Below are 15,021 nucleotides of genomic sequence, written 5' to 3'. Positions count from 1 at the left end.
CCTTCAGAATGGAAAGGTTTGATCTTCTTGCAGTCCTTGGGACTCTCAAGAGTCTCCTCCAGCACCAGAATTCAAAAGCATCAATTCTTCGGCGATCAGCCTTCTTTATGGTCCAGCTAGAACAACCATATGTCAGGAGTGCTCTGATGGCGTTTCCTGCTTGGCAGGGGGTTGGACTCGATGGCCCTTGTGGTCTATTCCAACTCTATGATTCTATGATTCTATGATTCTATGATTCTCTATGGGGTTCAGGTCAGGCAAGTCTTCTGGCCAATCAAGCACAGTAATCCCATGGGCATTGAACCAGGTTTTGGTACTTTTGGCAGTCTGGGCAGGTGCCAAGTCCTGCTGGAAAATGAAATCAGCATCCCCATAAAGCTTGTCTGCAGAAGGAAGCATGAAGTGCTCCAAAATCTCCTGGTAGACTGCTGCGTTGACCCTGGACTTAATGAAGCACAGTGGACCAACAGCAGCTGATGGCATGGCTCCCCAAATCAACACTTCACACCGAACTTCCAGCATCTGGCATTGTGTGCCTCCCCATTCTTCCTCCAGACTCTGGGTCCTTGGTTTCCAAATGAGATGCAAAAGTTGCTCTCATCAGAAAAGAGGACTTGGGACCACTGAGCAACAGACCAGTTCTTTTTTTTTTTCCCTTTAGCCCAGGCAAGATGCTTCTGACGTTGTTTCTTGTTCAGGAGCAGCTTGACAAGAGGAATATGACATTTGAAGCCCAGCTCCAGGATCCTTCTGTGTGTGGTGGCTCTTGATGCACTAACTCCAGCCTCAGTCCCCAACACGTTTGAATGGTCTTTTCCTGACAATCCTGTCCAGGCTGTGGTCATCCCTGCTGCTTGTACACCTTTTTCTTCCACACTTTCCCCTTCCGCATAACTTTCCATTAATGTGCTTTGATACAGCACTTTGGGAACATCCAACTTCTTCTGCAATTACCCTTTGAGACTTTCCCTCCTTATGGAGGGTCTCAATGATGGCTTTCTGCACAACTGTCAGGTCAGCAGCCTTCCCCATGATTGTGCTTCCTACTGAACCCATTGCAGGTGTTATGGATTGAATAGCTACTGCACCTTTTCACAATATTCCAATTTTATGGGATTGTTAATCTGGGTTTTTTATCAGCTGTACCCCATATTCATCACGTTTATAACAAATAAAGGCTTGACATATCTTGCTTCGCATGTCATGAGTCTATCTCCTATATTAGTTTCACCTTTTTAAAGTTGAATTACTGAAATAAATGAACTTTTCCACGATATTCTAATTTCCCGAGTTTCCCCTGTATGTGTGGGGTTTTGTGTCAGCATCACTTGCGTGGGTTCACTTACTATTCCCTTGTTGCATTTCCTTGGTGGTGAGAGAGGTTGGGGGGTGACCTAGGGTGTGGTTGGTGGTCTTTGGTTGGCTGCAGGGAGATTTGTTTTTGTGTGTGAGTGGGCACCTAGGGTACAAATAACCAGAAACCTCATCAAACTATACCTCCACAACTACAACCCCTCGTGGCGACAAATCAACAAATACCCGAGGAGATGCAACAACACCACATGCTCCTTTCCTTGTTGATACGATGTCCCGCAGCCGAAGTAGTGTGTGAAATGATATGGGTCTGCCTGCAACTGTTAGGCCACCCGTATTTGTGTTATGGCTATGCTGCAAAGACTCCCTGCCTTCTCTTACACACACACACCCCATTTTGGTTGTAGGCTTCTGTCTCAGGTTTTGAAATGTGTTGGGGAGGGGGCTTTACTGGGTTGTTTTTCACCTTTATTATGCATTTTGTGTTTCTATATTGCGATTTTTATGTTGTAACCAGTGCTTTTTTCTATTAAAAAAATGTTTGGGGTACTCTCATTTTGACTCAAGAAAATCACCATTTTATAGTTCAAATCGGGGAAAATAAATGCAGTACAGTAAATGGACAAAAATGCAAAGATTCACAAAATGCAAAGATTCACAAAAGATTCACAAAAGAGTATTAAAAGAACTGGCAGGTGTGATCTCAGAACCACTGGCAGTCATCTTTGAGAATTCCTGGAGAACAGGCGAAGTCCCGGCAGACTGGAGGAGGGCAAATGTTGTCCCTATTTTCAAAAAGGGGAAAAGAGAGGACCCAAATAATTACCGCCCAGTCAGTCTGACATCAATAGCAGGGAAGATTCTGGAGCAGATCATTAAGCAAACAGTTTGTGAGCACCTAGAAAGGAATGCTGTGATCACCAATAGTCAGCATGGATTTCTGAAAAATAAGTCATGTCAGACTAACCTGATCTCGTTTTTTGATAGAATTACAAGCCTGGTAGATGAAGGGAACGCAGTGGATGTAGCCTACCTTGATTTCAGCAAGGCATTTGACAAGGTGCCCCATGATATTCTTGTAAAGAAGCTGGTAAAATGCGGTCTTGACTATGCTACCACTCAGTGGATTTGTAACTGGCTGGCTGACCGAACCCAAAGGGTGCTCATCAATGGTTCCTCTTCATCCTGGAGAAGAGTGACTAGTGGGGTGCCACAGGGTTCTGTCTTGGGCCCGGTCTTATTCAACATCTTTATCAACGACTTGGATGATGGACTCAGGGGCATCTTGATCAAATTTGCAGATGACACCAAATTGGGAGGGGTGGCTAACACCCCAGAGGACAGGATCACACTTCAAAACGACCTTGACAGATTAGAGAACTGGGCAAAAACAAACAAGATGAATTTTAACAGGGAGAAATGTAAAGTATTGCACTTGGGCAAAAAAAATGAGAGGCACAAATACAAGATGGGGGACACCTGGCTTGAGAGCAGTACATGTGAAAAGGATCTAGGAGTCTTGGTTGACCACAAACTTGACATGAGCCAACAGTGTGACGCGGCAGCTAAAAAAGCTAATGCAATTCTGGGCTGCATCAATAGGAGTATAGCATCTAGATCAAGGGAAGTAATAGTCCCACTGTATTCTGCTCTGGTCAGACCTCACCTGGAGTACTGTGTCCAGTTCTGGGCACCACAGTTCAAGAAGGACACTGACAAACTGGAACGTGTCCAGAGGAGGGCAACCAAAATGGTCAAAGGCCTGGAAACGACGCCTTATGAGGAACTGCTAAGGGAGCTGGGCATGTTTAGCCTGCAGAAGAGGAGGTTAAGGGGTGATATGATAGCCATGTTCAAATATATAAAAGGATGTCACATGGAGGAGGGAGAAAGGTTGTTTTCTGCTGCTCCAGAGAAGCGGACACGGAGCAATGGAGCCAAACTACAAGAAAGAAGATTCCACCTAAACATTAGGAAGAACTTCCTGACAGTAAGAGCTGTTCGACAGTGGAATTTGCTGCCAAGGAGTGTGGTGGAGTCTCCTACTTTGGAGGTCTTTAAGCAGAGGCTTGCCAACCATATGTCAGGAGTGCTCTGATGGTGTTTCCTGCTTGGCAGGGGGTTGGACTCGATGGCCCTTGTGGTCTCTTCCAACTCTATGATTCTATGATTCTATGATTCTAGGTGAGTGGGGCTGAGAGACTTCAGAGAAGTGTGACTGGTCCAAGGTCACCCAGCAGCTGCATGTGGAGGAGCAGAGATGCGAACCTGGTTCCCCAGATTACGAGACTACCGCTCTTAACCACTACACCACACTGGCTCTCACATATATGTAGGTTAAAATTAAAATCTATAAGCTAGAACACAGTAAAGAATACAGATGTGAAACTATTAAAATGTGTAGTTTAAGACCTTAACCGCTAATTTAAAATATGCATGTCAATGCTTTATTATAATTAAGGCAGGTAAAGTAATTATTACTCTTAATAGTATTCATTGCTATGAGGCTTCTTGAAGCAATTCAGAATACAATCAACATTAGCAGAACACTTTCCTTTACAAGGACAACTTAAAAGCAACAATTTAAAAGCAATAAAAAAGTAATATTGCATAGGAAAGAATTCTAAAACAACAGCAATGATCACAATTAGCAACAACACACAATGAAACAGCAAGCAAAACTTGCCACTCCATCACCGCTGAGCCTTGAAACTTGTGTCTTATCCCCATAATCGAAACTGACATCAAGTCTTATGTCATCTGGAAGAGAATGAAGGAGAAGAGAGATGAATTTCTGCCACATTTACTGATTCACCAAATTGACCTGGCCCCCATTCCACCCTATTTACAAGGAGGCTTTATGGATCCTGTCTTTGGTGGCAACGACTCCTTCCAAGCCTGCAGTTTGGCCATCTTTGTGCTGTGGCAGGATTTCACAGCCACATGACCCAGGAGGTCTGCATCAAGCAAGGATGCTGCAGCTACTGAGTGGGCTCTCCTTAGTCTGGAAAGTGCGTCCCATGTCCCCAGGCTGTGGGTGTTACCTTCTTTGGGGCAGAAGTGAGCCAGCTCCAGAGGGACGAGAGCATGCTGTAGAGAAAAGACAAGACCGTACTGGATCAGATGACTGATCTGATCCTCAACCCTCCCCCCCCCCAAATAATGGGTGCAAGAGAACATGGAAGCAGACCCAAGCCAGGGAAGACTTGCTTCCATCATGGGATGAGTGAGTTCTATTGCCTGGCCCCAAGGTGGAAGTGTAAGATCAAGGAAGAGGGCAGGAAATGTCTCCAGCCTTGTCCGGCCTCCCAGGGACACACATTGTGTTGTGCGCCTGATACCAGACTGTGATTCCTCCTGTGGGAATCCTTTCACAAGCCACTCTGGGAGCCTCTTGGGGCTGTGAAGGTGCCAAAGGTGAGAGACTTACTGTCAGGGGTTCAGAGACAGAGGCACAGGTGAGGGGGGAGACGGAGAGCGATGGGGAAGAATCCCAGGACAGTGAGGAAGAGGATGACAATGACTTGAGGTCTTCCATGAGTCTCTCAAGTGAATCGGAGGATTCCCAGAAGGGGGCGCCCCTAGTCAGGCCAAGGGGGGTCACAGGAGGGACCTGCCAGGAGCAGGGAAGCAGCAGGGAAACCCCGAGTAGGAGTGGGAGATCGGGGCCGGCTTCCCAGCAGGAACGAAGTGAAGAGAGTGGAGTTCCCAGTGTGACACACGGAGCGGAGCAGGAAGGAGACAGGGGAAGGAGATCGGGGCAGGACGTCCTGCCGGAAGAGGCGGAGAGTAGTACAGGGAGTAGTGTAAGTGTCAAGAGGAAGGTCAGGGGTAGCGAACGCGCGCCAAGTTCAAATGTGGAGGCGCGCGGAAATGGAGAGAGCCCGGAGGAGGAGCCTGGCCCCAAAGCACGAAGGAGGGGGGAACAGGCATCTGAGGAATCCGCTTCAGGAGAGAGCAGGAGGGAAGGAACCCAGGGGGGCAGAAAGACCCTGCGGAAAAGGAAAGACAGGAAAAGGTGGACTAGCACAAGCCTCTTAAGCTGGTGTAGGGGCGGGACTGATTCAGAGGGGACTTCAAACGTCTAGCCTAAGAGACGCGGGGCTGCGCGCTCCGGTTGTGGAACCGATAATGAACTGCAATAAACATCCTTGTATATAAGAAGAGCCTGGCGTTGGTCTTTTGTGAGCTGAGACCTGAGGCAGCCCTCACAGTAAGTCCCCTCCCAAAGATACGCAAAAATTTTTTTTGCAAAGCTCACGAAGTTTGGCAGCCATGAGTATGGAGCAGCAGATAGCTGAGCTACGCAACGCAGTCTCCCAGCTTACCACTGAGGTAGTGGTCTCCCAGAAGAGGGGGGGAAGAGGCGGAAAAGCGGTGCCAAGATCTGCAAGCCAGGTGGGATCATGCATGCCAGGTGGGGTTCCCGGGGGCCAAAGCTGCTGGAGTAGCACTGGGCAGAAGAGGAGGCAACTTGGTAGCCCATCCAAACCAGAACTCTTGCTTGTTGGATGCCCCTGCCTTCTGTCATCATTTGAGCTTTCCTCTGCTTCCCTTTCAAGCTGCTGTCTGGAAGGAGGCCAAAGCCCACTTAAACATAAGAATGATTATAAGAAAGCATTCATTCAACAGCCAGAGTTGAATGAAGACGATGTGCTAGGAGGAGAATGAGCTAATTAAACCATTCTGCAACACACACACACACACACACACACACACACTGCAATCCGAACCCCAGTGCTGTTATGAGGACAATGGTCACAACCACACATTTCAAGAAGCATTGCACTAAGAGTCACAGATTCACCCAACACATCCTGGGAACCTCTGTTTGCTACAGATCTAACATCTCTCAGCACCCTTGGCAAACTACAGTTCCCAGGATTCTTCAGGGAAAGCCTGGACTCTTTCAAGTGGTGTAAGAGCTTTAAATGTGTGGTGTGGAATTCCTCCAAAATAATCGGGGAACTGTGCAACCCTCTCCCTCTCAGGCTACGGTCCTGCCCCAGGCTCAGGAGGAGGAGGGCTCTTTATTAGATTAGGTTTGTATCCTGCCTTTCTATTTTCATGCTCAAGGCAGCTAAACCGTCAGAACTACAGAAATCAATTACAATAATCAATACAATAAGAACAGCAATAAGAATTATTTACCAAATCTAAATAATCTGATAGAAAATTGAGGGAGGGGTGATCTCTCCATCAGCTGCAGTCTTTGGAGACAACATTTCAATGAACATTATTATTATTATTATTATTATTATTATTATTATTATTATTATTATTATTATTTATTTCATTTCTATAGCGCTTTATATTTTCAAGAAAAATCTCAAAGCAGTTTACAGCATATTAAAACATAAATAAAACAATCTGAAGAATGTCAAATATAGAGTATACAGTTAAAGCAACATAGTTAACAACAAACTGAAATATTAAAGATTTCAAAATAAAACATTACAAAGGAAGTCAACTACAGAATACATATTTAACACAAAGTTAACAAAAACAAAACCAAAAACTTAAGCATCCCCCCCACAAAAAACCAACAATGCTAAGTAAAGTCAAATATAAAATGCACATTTAAAACAGCAGAATTCCCAAGAGAGTAAAATATTATCACAAGCATGACACGGCTGTTTAGCAGGCACAAAAAGATGGGGCAAAAGAATCCAATAGTTTGGGTTTCTTGTCAGGCCGAGCAATGTCCCTCTGGTCTCACCAGGAGCCTCTTTAGTAGAGCTGGTGTCTGGGCCCTGCCCCCCAGGCCAGGTGGAAAGGGCCTTGCAGGAAGCGGCCTTCACAACTCACAACCGGCCAAGGCCATCATGATGACACACAGTTCAATAGGGCAAGGTTTCTGGCAGGTGGGCATCTAAAGCCTACCAGACTGTCCACGCAGACCTTGTTGGTCCACTTGCAACCTCTCTAGGTGGAGCAAAGTACTTCATGGTATTGATTGATGCTTTTCCCAGGTACATTCATGTGTTCATGCTCAGGCAGAAATCAGAAGCGTTTCCGAGGTTCAAGGAATTCTGTGCTTGGTTGCAAAATGTCCATGGAAAGCAACTGCAAAACCATTGGTTGGCTTTCATTGAGTTCTGTGGACACAGTAAAAAAAAGCTGCCATCTGGTTTCTCTCAGGATGTTCGGATCGTGGAACACAGATTTGCTCTCCACCGTAACCATGTCTCTCAGCATACCACTTTATTTCCCCCCAGATAGGTGGCTACTATTCACTTGTAGGAAGATGTGCTTATTTAGATTACAACATTGCAGTGGGAGCAAAAGCCACCTTTCTTCTCTCAAGAGGGTTAGTCGAGTTTCTGTTGTTACGGAAAAATCCAGGTGGGAGGCTGCTCAGAACCCGTGGGTCCCTGCGGAACAAAGAAGGAGTCCAGCCACCAACAAATAGCGGAGACCAAAGTTTATCGCGCAACAGGTTCAGAGAGGAATTGAACCCCGAGAACGGGGTGACAAGGACTTTTAAAAGTTCCTATCTTATCCCAGCAGACAGTTCGCTAAACATCACCACTCCATCAGAAAAGAGGAGGGTTATACATGATTAACATAGGAGGAATGTGTTGGGGTAACATGCAAATACAGGATATGTCTTGGGAAATCCGCTCCACTTCCCAGTGGGGAGGAGTTGCGGTGGACCACGTGGCCACCCACTCCCCACCAGGGGCGGGGGACTCTGTCCCCCGTTGCCTATGGGATCCCAGCCACGTCAGAGCCCAGCCAGCCAACCCCCAGAGAACTTCCTCTTTGGCTCGCTTCCTCAATCACCCGCCCTCCCTCCCTATTTTGCAGGTTAGGCAATGGCCTTGCTATGGACTTTGGTTGGTCGCCTTGGTTGTCCGAGGGGCCTGGTAGGAATTTTACCACTTGGCAAATTGGCACTGGCCACTTGGTTTTCGCCTACCTCGTAGCAATCGTCACAACTTTGTTAGGGTTGCGGTTAGGCATTGTTTGACCTTGTGTGGGGGAGGGGAGGTGTGGCCATCACCTGCCCCTCCATGCTTAAGGGTATTCCATTAAAGGAATCCGGGGGTGTTGATCTAGTCTGAAGCCCGGCTGGGGGGGCTAAGGCCTTGACACGACCCCGACGGAAACACCAAGGGGAGCTTGAGTTGGTTCGCATCGACAGGGCTCCCCCTACCGGTGGCTTACCCTTACTGGGACTTCCTGCACAATGGGCAGGAGTCAGATATAGTCAGGTCCAACCAATGCCTAAGCCAATACCGCTCACATTCTTTAATTTCAATAAAGTTGTGGGCAAAATTTGCCCAGTAACAGAAACCTAATATCCGTGTCCTTGTGTGAGTCATTTCCAACGAGGGGGTGGCTGTGGGGTCTCGACACCCAAGTACATTCTAAGCACCTACTGCAAGAGGACAATAGAACTTTGGTTTGCATAGTCTGCCGCCTGGGTAAGTCCGGAGGAGAGCTTTTGCCCAGCGATTGTCACCTACGGGTAAAGTACCTTCCTATGAGTAGGTGACCTCCTGCTTGGGGAATACTGGCGGGGACCGAGGGGTTCCGAAGTCCTTGGCCAACGACGCAAACTGGCGGTGGATTGAAGAGAATCGGTGAAACCAGTGGTTTTCTATGAATTTCCAAGTGTTTTTAGGCTTTTTTAATAAAGACGGTTCTTTTCGGAAGTGGCCTGGCCTGACATTGCTACATTGTATCTAGCTGGACCATAAAGAAGGCTGATCGCCGAAGAATTGATGCTTTTGAATTCTGGTGCTGGAGGAGACTCTTGAGAGTCCCATGGACTGCAAGAAGGTCAAACCTCTCCATTCTGAAGGAAATCAGCCCTGAGTGCTCACTGGAAGGACAGATCCTGAAGCTGAGACGCCAATACTTTGGCCACCTCATGAGAAGAGAAGACTCCCTGGAAAAGACCCTGATGCTGGGAAAGATGTAGGACACAAGGAGAAGGGGACGACAGAGGACGAGATGGTGGGACAGTGTTCTCGAAGCTACCAGCATGAGTTTGAGCAAAGTGTGGGAGGCAGTGGAAGTCAGGAGGGCCTGGCGTGCTCTGGTCCAGGGGGTCACGCAGAGTCGGACACAACTAAACGACTAAACAACATGTAGTTTTGATTGGATTAACAGGGTAACGAGGTTTAGATTGACTCAGTCCGTTGTTCTCGCAGCGGGAGCTGTCATCACCTTGTCAGCGCTGAGCTGCCTCTGCAGAGCCATGGCATTGCTGCGATTGGCTGAAGGGCTACATTCAACACCATCTGATTGGCTAGAGCGCATCCTCATGCGAATACATTGTTCATTCATCAAATACATCGATCGTGTATAGCATCGGGATACGGGGTCAGAAATGGCGCTTTCTTCTCGGGGTTTTGGACTTTTGTGCGGTGCTTGGTGCAACGTTGTGACGGGGCGAGGGGAGTCCTAGTGTGGCAGGGTTCCCTTGAGGTCATTGCCTCGGGCTCTACGTCTCTTACTCGTGAGTAAGACTTCGTTCATATGCCCCCCCTCCATTCCGTAACACTCTTCATATGGACTTCATGGAGTGTGCACTCTTGCAGGGTCTGCTTCCAGAAACTACTATTGCAGATGTATATATTTTGGCAGAAATGGTTTACAAATATGCACGATGGCAAGCAGGCAGACAGGAACAGTTACAAGGCAACCTTGGTCCTGCCAAGCCTGGAAGCTGTTTCCAACTAGTGAACTAGAAACCTTTCAGCAACCTTTACAACCATCTACAAACCCCGAGGTTTGTAGGATTCTCTTATTTCAGCTGTGTCTTGGCTCTGTGCTCGCAAGTGTTCTAGTGACTTTCAGGTAACTTGGAAAGCATGGTAATGATGTTTTGGTTCTGAAGAATGATATTTCCCCCAGTCTGACTTAGTTATCCTGGTGATGATTCAGCTAGATGTTGTACACGCTGACCATATTCCAGAAGGGGTTTGTTGTCTTGGCCTTGCTTTGGCTTACTGAGATCTGTCTTCTCCCTATAGGTGCTCATTCTAAAATGGATAATTGTAACGTTTGACTTCATTGATCAGAAGGAAAATATGAATGCTCTCTATGGTTTCTTCTTCCGCTTCTTACAATATGAGAAATTGGTAAGATAAAAAGGAATGTGTTATTTTGAAGGAACTCGCTTTTATTCTGACATTAACCCAAATCAAAAAATAAAGAGTACTTTCCGACCACACTACAGGACACCATTTGAAAAGTGGGGCCTTAAATACATTTGAATCAAATACATTTGGAACAAGTGATTGTTACATTTAAGGAACATTCTCTAGGCGATGAGATTGGGGGGAAATACAAAAACCCATTCGGATACATTTGGATACATTTAGAAAAGTACAGCATTTTGAGGAAAAATACATTCAGATCCATTCTTTAAGTCAATGAGAAAGATACAGCAAAAAGGATACGATTCGATACAGCGAAAAACGATAAACGATACTGTCAGGGGTTCAGGGACAGAGGCACAGGGGAGGCAGGAGATGGAGAGCGATTGGGAAGAATCCCAGGACAGCGAGGAGGAGGATGAGAGGATGAGGGTGGAGGAAGTTCCAGTGTGTCAGGGGAAGCAGCTCCGTCAGCAGGAGTGGAGGGAAGGTCAGAACAAGCCATCCTCCCGGAAGGGGAGGGGAGCAGTGAAGGGAGTAATGTAACGATCAGAAGAAAGGTTGGGAGTTGGGCGCGCGCGCCAAGTTCAAATGTACAGGCGCGCGGGAAAACAGAGAGCCCGGATGGGGAGCCAGGTCCTAAAGCCCGCAGGAGGGAGGGGGAGCAATCTGGGGATTCGGCGTCAGAGGAATCCAGGAGGGGCGAAACCCCAGCGGGCAGGAAGACCCTGCGGAAGAGGGAGGAAAGAAGGAGGTGGAGCAGAGCAAGGGTCTTAAACTGGTGCAGGGGAGGGTCTGACTCAGAGGGGACTTCAATGGTCTAGCGTTACAGACATAGAGCTGCGCGCCGCGGCTGTGAAGCGGACAATGAACTTCAATAAACATTTCTGTATATAAAGAGCAACCGGCGTTGGTCCTTTGTGAGCTGGGACCTGAGGCAGCCCTGACAGTAAGTCCCCTCTCCATCTGCAAAAATTTTTTTTTTGCAAGCTCACGAAGTTTGGCAGACATGACTACGGAGGAGCAGCTGGCAGCCCTGCAGAACGCAGTCTCGCAGCTTTCCACTGAGGTAGTGGTCACCAGAAAGAAAGGAGAAGAAGCAGAAGCGCGTTGCAAGGATCTGCAAGCCAGGTGGGAATGTGCGTGCAAGGAAGGGTTCCCGGGGTCCAGGTCAGAGGGAATTGGACTCGGAAAGCAGGGAGGCAGCTTAGTAGCCCACTTCGATGGGAACCTGCAGCACTATCCCAGTTTCAGAGCAGATGTCGTTTATGCGCTGAATTTGCTTCTGAAGAACTTTAGAGATGAGGAGGAGAAAGTGGGCTTCATAATATCCCACCTGCATGGGGAAGCTAAAGCCTGGCTGCGCAATTTATGGCGCGACGTTGATCCTGCCCTAAGGGATTCAGACGCATTTATCGTGGCCATGGACGCTTGTTTCCAATCCACCGTGGACATAGACGTAGCGAGGCGAGAAATGCATGGATTGCGGCAGGGCAAGGCTACAGTGCGACAATACCACTCCCGCTTCTTTGCATTGCTGAATGTGCTGGGCTGGGAAAAGGACTCCGTGGCAGTGAGAGATTTGTTCTGGGAGGGGCTCAATGCATCCGTCAAAGATGAGCTGGCAAGGGGGGACAGACCTCGGACCATCGCAGAGGTGGTACAGAGAGCGCTTACAATAGGAGTGTGCCAGGAAGAACGCCCTTGGAACAGAGATGAGGGTCGCCAGGTGCGCGCACCAGCTAGAACGCCTCCTTTTCTTCCCAGGGACCTAGGGCCCCTGCACCCCACGCCTCCGCTGGGGGAGGGGGAGGAACCAATGGAGATTGGTGGTGCCAAGGCTCAGACAGCAGCCAGAGCCCCAGCACCAGGAGCAGCCAAGATGAAGCCTCCTAGAGGGAGCAGGAAGTGTTACATCTGTGACAGTGAGCAACACATGGCCAGAGAGTGTCCCCAGAGGCTCCAGAAGCACACTGCAGCCTTGGCAACAGTAAAAGAAGCAGTGCAGCAGGGGGGGCAGCTTCAGGGAAACGACAATGCCTGGCTGGAAGCAGAAGCACTGGGGCCCAGGCAGGCAAGTCAATGAAGCAGTCCCCAGAGATCTTACAAGCCACGGACCCCCTCCCACCCAAACCAGTGGTGCAGCTCACCGCATCACTCCAGCTGCCAAGTGGACTCACCCTGGAAGTCCCTATTACCGTTGACTCTGGAAGTAACACGGACTTTGTGGGGGCGGAGTTCATCAAGCAGCATCGCATAGCGCTCCTACCAGCCACGCTGCCCTTAAACGTCGTCATAGTTGATGGCAGGAAGCTGCTGGGCGGGCAGGTGGTACACCAAACACCACCCATGGTGATGCAGATTGGGAATCACCGCGAGGTCATCAGCTTCAACGTCACCCACCTGTCAGACACGCCTATAGTGTTGGGCATGAGTTGGCTAGATAGACACAGCCCAGCTTTAGCGTGGTACCAGCGGCAGCTGACCTTCGGCTCATCCTACTGCGCACAGCACTGCATCCAGACCGGCCAGGAAGAGGAGGGCCAGGAGGATGGGCAGCAGATGCACCTAGGCATGGTGCAGGCGGTGCCCCACAAGTACAAGGAGTTTTTGGAGGTCTTCTGCGAAAAGGAGGCTGACCAATTGCCTCCTCACCGGCCCTACGGCTGCGCCATTGACCTCCTGCCAGGGGCGACGCTGCCAACGGGGAAGCTGTATTCCATGTCCGAGGACGAGATGCAGGAACTCAGGGAGTTCATAGAGCACAATTTGAAGCGGGGATTCATCCAAGAATCAAAGGCAGTGGGGGGTAGTCCCGTGTTTTTCGTGAAGAAAAAGGACACGCCCCAAAAAAGATTGATCGTAGATTACAGGCTCATAAACTCGAAGACAAAGCCCAAAGCATTCCCCATGCCCAAGATCGACGACCTGCTCGCGACGGTGCGGGAGGGGAGGATCTTCACCAAGTTGGATCTACACGGCGCATACAATCTCATACGCATGCGGGAGGGCGATGAGTGGAAGACGGCCATGTTTACGCCGTTAGGCACCTATGAATACAAAGTTATGCCCTTTGGTCTCCAAAATGGCTCCCACTGCTTCCAAGCGTTTATGCACCACGTGTTGGCGGGACTCCTCTACAAGAAGTGCGTATGCTTCCTTGACGACATCCTGATCTTCTCGGAATCGCAGGAGGCTCACGAGAGGGACGTAAAGGAAGTCCTGCAGAGACTCCGGGAGCACAGACTTTACGCCAAACTGGAGAAGTGCCAGTTCGACGTGACGGAGGTGGACTTTCTGGGCTACAGGCTGTCCGACAAGGGACTCGCCATGGACAGCGCCAAGGTCCGCGCGGTGTTGGACTGGAAAAGCCCGCGCAATCGGAAGGAAGTCCAGAGGTTCATCGGCTTCGCCAACTTTTACCGCAAGTTCATCAGGGGTTTCGCGAAGGAAACGGCGGCTATCACAGACACCCTCAGTTCCAAAAAGAAAAAGTTCACCTGGACGGACCAGGCGGAACAGTCTTTTCGGAGACTCAAGAGCCTCTTCGCGTCCGAAGAACAGCTGCTACACGTGAACCCCAGCAAACCAATGCGGGTTGAGACTGATGCCTCAGATAGAGCGGTGGGGGCGGTCCTGTTGCAGGAGGATCCGCAAGGGAACTGGAGGCCCTGCGCTTTCTACTCCAGGAAGCTCAGCAAGTCGGAACAGAACTACACCATCTGGGACAGGGAGTTGCTGGCCATCCATGCGGCCTTCAAGGCGTGGCGGCACTTCCTCATCGGAGCCAGACACACCGTGCAGGTGCGCACAGACCACAAGAACCTGGAGTATTGGCGCACGGCGAAGCTCCTGAGCCAGAGGCACATACGCTGGGCGGAGTTCTTTGCGGATTTCGACTTCAAGATAGAATACATCCCGGGAGACAACAACGTCATTGCAGATGCATTCTCCAGGAAGCCGCAGTATCTCGAGGAAGCGGCACCGGTGGCGGCCAAACACATTTTCGCACCGCAGGCATGGGCATGCATGCGCCTCAGCCACCGTGGACCTGGACGCGGTGCGTCGCGCGCTGCAGACGGAGCCATTCGTACAATCCAAGATGGAGGAGGTGCGAAGGGGCACAGCGAAGGGCGACGAGTTCCAGATACGCGACGGACTGCTAACCCGCAAAGGTGCTCTCTACGTGCCGGGGGACGACCTACGCGCGAAAGTCCTGCAGCAGTTGCACGACGCGCCCAGCGCGGGTCGCTTTGGCAAGGAAAAGACGGCAGAATTAGTAGCCAGAGACTTTTGGTGGCCCCAGATGCGAGGAGAAGTCGCGGATTACGTCGCCAGGTGTGACACTTGCCAGAGAGCCAAACCAATGCACAGGAAGCCGGCGGGACTGCTGGAACCGCTGCAGACTCCACTAGAGCCGTGGGAGAAGGTGGCGCTGGACTTTGTTACTGATCTGCCCAGTTCACGAGGCAAGACGGCGGTACTAGTGGTTGTAGACCTGTTCACCAAGATGGCACACTTCATTCCTTGCGCGAAGGTGGCCACAGCGGAACAGACCGCCAAGCTGTTCATAGACCACGTGTTCAGAGTTCAC

The sequence above is a fragment of the Podarcis vaucheri genome (assembly GCF_965113315.1).
Source record: "Podarcis vaucheri genome assembly, chromosome: W".
Taxonomy (NCBI): Eukaryota; Metazoa; Chordata; class Lepidosauria; order Squamata; family Lacertidae; genus Podarcis; species Podarcis vaucheri.
The sequence above is the reverse complement of the archived record's forward strand: the minus strand, read 5'-3'. Positions refer to the sequence as shown.